Below are 7635 nucleotides of genomic sequence, written 5' to 3'. Positions count from 1 at the left end.
GTTCTCGCTTACACCATCTGATGTAACTAATGATAATCGAATTGAGGATTTGTGTTCAAACTCGTATGTAGAATGTTTGTTTTCCCTGTACTTGTGTTCACGTAGTTTAAAAGAACGTTTATGTTTTCTCATCCCAAAAGTAAGTTCAAAAAGAGTAAAAGTGGGACTATGATCTCACCTTGTATGCACGAACCAAAAAGTACTTCGACAAGTAACGTGTGCAAAGAACAATTCTAGTCTTGACCTAAACAAATAGGTTGTATCAATAACGATAGTCACGAAGGGTCAAAGATGTTCAATTAGTCCTATGGCTCGTTACGACTCGATTATGTAGCATGTGAATCAAATTGTCACGTTTCATGCAAGATACAAGTATAAGAGCATGTTAGAACGATTGCACAACCATTTGGTTAAGTTTGATTAAAAGTCAACTTGGTCGGGTCAAAGTCAACGAAAAAGTCAACATGTTCGGGTCGGGTCCCGAACTATTTTTCTGAGGTTTTTAATCATATATGAGCATGTTAGAACAAGTTTCATGTGAATCGGAGGTCCGTAGTATGCCAAACATTTTTCGTATTTTGGACATGGAGGTCAGAACCTGACCACGGCATATGCCGCGCCGCGGCCAGAGGTGTCGCGCCGCGACATTAGGCGTGGCCTGGTACCTGGTCAGTTTCAAATGTTCAAGTCTTGGTCAAAACTTCAAACAACCATAAAATGCAAACCGTAAACAACTAGAAGGCGTATCTTATACCGTTGGAAAGCTCTTTTGACAAGGAACACAACTAAACATGTATCATCAATAAAAAACATCATTTTCAACAACCGATTTCTCGTCAAGTGATCAATAAAAGTCTATTTTCAAATTTTCAAGTTCATCAAATGCATTTTTGAGTTTCGGGAATCCAATTCTCACATATGATATGCCGTTTTGAAGGTAATGAGGCATACATTACAACTAAACACTAACAATTAACATTCCATGGCATTCAAGCATCCAAAAATTCATGTCAAGAACCATCAAACCCTAGTCAAACATCTCAAAATCAATAATCATGCTTTTGAAGTTTTCTTAATCAACCTACACATCAAATTGAAGCTAGTGATACTAGGAACACAATTAGAACATGAACTTTTAACATCTAACAACATATGATCATCCAAAATTCAAGAACAACACACCAAAATTCAAGTTCATGCTAGTTGTACTAAAACAACGAGATCGAGCATACAAATTACATACACGACATCACAATGAGCCATAGACACTAACTAACACCATTTCAAGTCAAAAACACGAATTTAGAGAAATCTAGAGTTTTAGAAATGTTACCCAAACGAGATGAAGTTGGTACCAAAATGAAGAGGATGAAGAGAGGATCACGAATATGTAATTTATTTTGTTGTAAGCCTCCTAGATTGAATTTAGATGATGATTGAATGAATTTGGAAATTGGGTGTGTGTTCTTGCTAGAGAGAAAGAGAGAGAGATGGAGATGATAATGAATGGGTGAAAGGGGTTTGACCCTTTGACCTAGTCAAGGGTTTGATCCCTTGTCAAGTTTAGTCCCTCAACTTTCGTTCGGGTGCGTGAATTACCTAAACGAGATAATTTAAAATGCGTATCAACGGGAGATGTTATAAACATATAACGGAGTTTAAATTAGTATAACGTAAAAGTAAATGGAAAAAGGCGGGATGTTACAAGAAACAGAATCATCAGGATTCTTTATGTACAAGTTTAGTCCTTGTAATTTGTTTAGAGTCTCCTTCATGGTTTGCTCAATCCGGTTTTCAGTTCCAACTTTTCTGAGCTTTGGCAACATACTATTCTTTATCTTTATACCTTCAACGGTTAAGGTCGTGTACAGTTTTTGCTGCTGTATTCAGCTTGTACAGTTTTTGCTGCGGTATTCAGCTTGTACAGTTTTTGCTGCTGTATTCAGCTTTTTTAGAATTTGGAGTATTGATTTGTAGGCTGGGTGCTTTTCAAAATTTCAGAGTGGAAGATCATAATTCTAAGAGATAAGGATTATATGTAGACTTATAACTGTTGATGTAGATATGCTGCGAGATTTCAAAATACTGATTGCAAATTCCCGGTAGTTGGTACAGTAATTCTCGTTATAAGATGTAAATGAGTAAATGATAGGGTTTCACTGAATATAGTGATTTTTCGAAAAGTCAAAGACCAACAAAGTTGTTGGTAAATTTACTGCTAATGTGGTGAGATATAAACGGTTTCCCGGTATCGATGACGAAAGACAACTTATATATCAGGGTTATAATAAGCTAATCCGAGTGAAAAGTCGAAGTTGACTTGTTGGAGCTGTGACAAAATTGGCTAATTTGGAAAGAGATTGCAAAGTTATTTTGGGTAATAATAACACTAAAGGAATTAACACAACTATGTGTTAAACGTTTACTCAGTTTCGAGTGTTTTTAGGTGCATAACTATATGCATCAATCTTTTCTTTCGTAGACGAAGTGCGGATGATGTATCCTCTCGATTGAGGTGTTTTCAAGAATCATGAAAGGTTTGAACGCAGATGGTAATCGTCAAGATACAAATGAGGTTTAATGATGAAATCAAGTGGCAAACTTGAAGAATTTTTTTTAGTTTCATATGTTATAATCAATATTTTAATTCATTTTTAATTGTCCAATGTTGATAGTCCAATAATCGGTTTATATATATATAATCTTAGAATTACCCCACGACGTATTGTATACGTATTGTCTTTGCATCAACCCAGAGACGTATTGTATACGTATTGTCTTAGAATTAACTAAGACGTATTGTGTATGTATTGTCTTAGGATTTATCAAAACGTATTGTATACTTATTGTGTTAGGATGTACCAAGAATATTATTATACATATATACAATTACAGAATTCGTGTACATGTCTCAGACTCGATCACAACTCAAAGTATATATATTATTGTAGAATTAACCTCAACCCTGTATAGCGAACTTGAGTATTACAGCATATAGAGTGTCTATGGTTATTCCAAATAATATATATACATGCGTCGATATGATATGTCAAAACTTTGCATACGTGTCCCAATATTTAAAGTGCGTAAAATAAATAACAGAAATTAAATGACGATAAATAAAATTGCGAGAATATAAATTGCGATAATTAAATTGCGGTAAATAAAATATAACCAGTTAGCTAGAAACAGTTAGCTAGGAACAGTTAGCGTGGATTCTTAACAATATTTCAATTAGTTAGTTCGTTTGTTTCTAACAAATTTTATTTTGGTTCAATATATTCTTCATTATGCCACTTGTTGGATTCTGAGAAGTCAAAATCCAAATATGAAATTGAATAAAAATGGTTATTCTGTGGTGAACGGACTCGTATATCGGTGAATGTACGTAGGATAGTAAATGAATGTTGAACCAAATTCGCAGAATGTACCCTGTAACTGATTAATGCGCAATCTAAATATTCCTCGGGTATTACCTACCCATTAAAATATTTTTACCATTAACAGTTTGTACAAAAGAATTTTTAATTACAATCTTTATGAAAATATATATACATATATATTTTCTTCGGATGTAATCACGGATTTAATGAGTTAATATGATATTAAACTCATATGATTTTCGGTTTGAGCTAGAATAAGTAATCTCTAAGACTATTAGGAACTACATATTCTTCGTAGAATATTAATGAAGTTATGGGTCAATACTTCATCAATTATTGTTGTGGGTACACCTTGGTATCCATGGTGTGTATGATATTGATGTTCGTGGGACAGATTGTAATGTTGAGGTGTGGGATGCGGATGTTGGATGATGGTGATGGTACTGTTGATGTTGTTGATGGTGGTACTGTTTATGCTGCTGATGCTACTGGTGTTTGTAACCTTTGCACCATATTCTCCAAAGCCACTACCCGAGCGCGAAGCTCGTTGACTTCTTCTATTACACCGGGGTGATTGTCGGTTCGGACGAGCGGATAAATAAAATCTAGAATTTGGTATAGTGTATGATCGTGACGAGATACTCTGGAAATGAGAGAGAAAATGGTGTTTCGGACAGGTTCGCCGGTAAGTACTTTAGGTTCTTCGCCGAGAGGGCAATGTGGTGGATGGAAGGGATCGCCTTCTTCTTGTCTCCAATGATTAAGGAGGCTACGAACCCATCCCCAATGCATCCAAAATAGATGATGGCTGATTGGTTGATCCATTCCGGTCACACTGCTTTCAGAACTTGAGTGAGATTCCATTTCGGAATCCGAGTGACTTGAACTGATGACGAATTCCATTTCGTACGATTTGAAAAAGGGATTGATTTTTGAATATTGGATGGTATTCTAACTATATATATATATATATATATGTATATATATATATATATGTATATATATATATATATATATATATATATATATATATATATATATATATATATATATATATATATATATATATATATATATATATATATATATATAGCAAAAGGTTTCGTAGATTTCGGCGAAATTTACGGGATATGTCAGGCAAAGTTTACAGTAATAGATACGATAAGATATGATTTAGCAGATACGCTAAGATATGAATTTTGTGTATACACTATTCATGCAATCAATGCAGCAAAACGTGTCTAGACTAAGAATGATAAGCAGATAATTTTCGACATCAAATGATAAGCAAAACTTTTTGACATGCAGACCAGGTTCAAGTCCAGACTTATTAATATAACCTAACAACTACTAGGTCAAAGTCCAGACTCACTAATGCATCCTAACGACTTGTCAGTTAGACACACTAATGCAGACCTGGTTCGCTGAGACCACCGCTCTGATACCAACTGAATGGACCCGTTCATATACATTATAAACGATTCCCAATAGTTGAATACATCGCGAGGTATTGACCTCTATATGATACATTTTACAAATATTGCATTCGTTTTTGAAAAGACGATCTTTCATTACATCGAAAGCTGACGACATGCATACCATCTCATAATATATCCAACTATAATTGACTTAATAATAATCTTGATGAACTCAACGACTCGAATGCAATGTCTTTTGAAATATGCCATGGATGACTCCAAGTAATATCTTTAAAATGAGCAAATGCACAGCGGAAGATTTCTTTAATACCTGAGAATATACATGCTTAAAAGTGTCAACCAAAAGGTTGGTGAGTTCATAGGTTTATCATAACAATCATTTCAATATATTAATAGACCACAAGATTTTCGTTTATAAATATATGTACACTCGCAAGTGTATAAAAGTATTCTATAAGTTGTTGAGCGCTTCGGTAACCATACTTAACAATTACTGTGGCATATTCCCTTTATTATGAAATCTCCCTACACTGTACCAAGTGTAGTAAAAACGAAGTACTATGCAACCGTTTACGATACTAGAGCGACTAGCTCGGTTGGGGTGGTCAAACCCGATAGATCTATCAATAGGATTCGCGCTTACATGTTCTTCCAACATGTAAATATTAGTTACCAAGCTATTAGGGAAGATATGCAAAGTGGTACAACTCAACGTAGAATATATTTTAAGTACTTGTGTCTATTTCGTCAAACATAAAAGCAACGCATGTATTCTCAGCCCAAAAATATATATTGCAAAAGCAATTAAAAAGGAAATTTTGTAGTAAAAATACATATGACTATATTGAACAATGCAGGGTTGGCCTCAGATTCACGAACCTATATCATTTGTTTATTTATTAATACACATAATCGTAATCGAACAATATATATATATATATATATATATATATATATATATATATATATATATATATATATATATATATATATATATATATATATATATATATATATATATATATATATATATTTATATATTTATTAGTTATATCATTTTTATATCAAAAATATATATATATGTTTCATATATTTATTTTGTATATGAAAATATTAATTTTGTTATGTTTAATGTATTAAATATATATATCGTTTATTTGTTAAAACTAATAGTTGTACTAATACTAAAATGATATTTATAATGGTAAAATGATAATATTGATAATACTTAATATTACTAATAAAAATAATAATATTAAAAATTCTTTTAGTGATAAATATAATGATATTAATAATAATAACTGTAAAAATACTAATTTTTACTATTAAAGATGTTTGTGTTAATAACTTTAATAATTATCTAATAACGATACTTATGATAATATTAATAACACTACTTTTAATGATTTGTTAACATTATTAAAAATGATTATAATAATAATACATAATGATAGTACTAATAATTATAGAATGTTACTTATACTAATATTTATGGAAATAATACTAATTTATATTATTTTCATAATACTAATAATAATAATCATAATAACTATAATAATGATATTAATACTTAATTGATAAGACTACAATAATAATAACATTAATAACACTTATAATACTAATTATAATAATTATAATTATAATCATAATAATAGCAATAACAATAATAGTAATAATAGTAATAATAATAATAATAATAGTAATGATAATTATAATTAAAATACCAATTAATACCTTAGTAGCATTAAAAAGAAATAAGCTGCCAGCAATGGGACTCGAACCCGTGACCTCTCGCAAACCCGCTAACACCCTTAACCATCCCACCACTCTTCCATTTCTGTTTATTTACGATTTCTTTTAATTAAAACCTGTGTTATCAACTGTTTTCTCTTCTTCTTCATAGGTTACACGACAGAGACCAAATCAAAGTGTAACTTAGATTAATAATTGATGTAGTATTTATATTGAAAAAAAAAACGAACTATAAATGATGACTTCAGTTAACCGTCGTTAAACAATATATATATATATATATATATATATATATATATATATATATATATATATATATATATATATATATATATATAAAACAGAAGTATCTGCTTCGCGAGGAGGAAAAAAAAATATAATGAACTCCACAATTGATTTAAATCTTGAGACCGTTTTAGACAAAACTTCTAACACGAATTGTGTTACCAATTATCTCTATAAAGTTTCTGCATCATCAATTTATCCAAAAACATCAACCTAATTTCGAATTTCATGATAAACAAAACATTTGACTTTTAAATCTTAAACTTTGACTCATAAATTGATAATCAATATGAAAAATTGAAATCTAAAAACTTACAGATAGTTTCATTAAGGAGTTCCTATCAAAATGGTATTTACAGATTTTGAATTTAAATAAGAATTTGAGGTTTTGAATAAATGACCACGAAACAGAGGTAAACGAACAGAATATTAAAAAAAAATATGTATCTGATTAATTAGTAGCTGTTATACTAATATGTGATAATGATGGAGGACGTTTAGATGATTTTTCAACAACTGACGAATTCGATCTATATAATGAGGACATAAGTCGACAGACAACAGATCACAGGTAAACAGAAAAATAGATAAGAAAAAGGAAAGAAAGATTCTGATAGTGATATAAAAATTACGCGTATATATATGTTTATAAATATATCTGAAGTATCAATTTCTGTAATATCAAATTCTGGTTATATAATAATAACTTCTGTAATATTAATTAATTAATAATATGAGTTTATTAATAAAATCTATCAATATTATTAATACTAGAT

This window comes from Rutidosis leptorrhynchoides, chromosome 6 (genome assembly GCF_046630445.1).
Source record: "Rutidosis leptorrhynchoides isolate AG116_Rl617_1_P2 chromosome 6, CSIRO_AGI_Rlap_v1, whole genome shotgun sequence".
Lineage (NCBI taxonomy): Eukaryota > Viridiplantae > Streptophyta > Magnoliopsida > Asterales > Asteraceae > Rutidosis > Rutidosis leptorrhynchoides.
Note: the sequence above shows the minus strand (reverse complement) of the source record.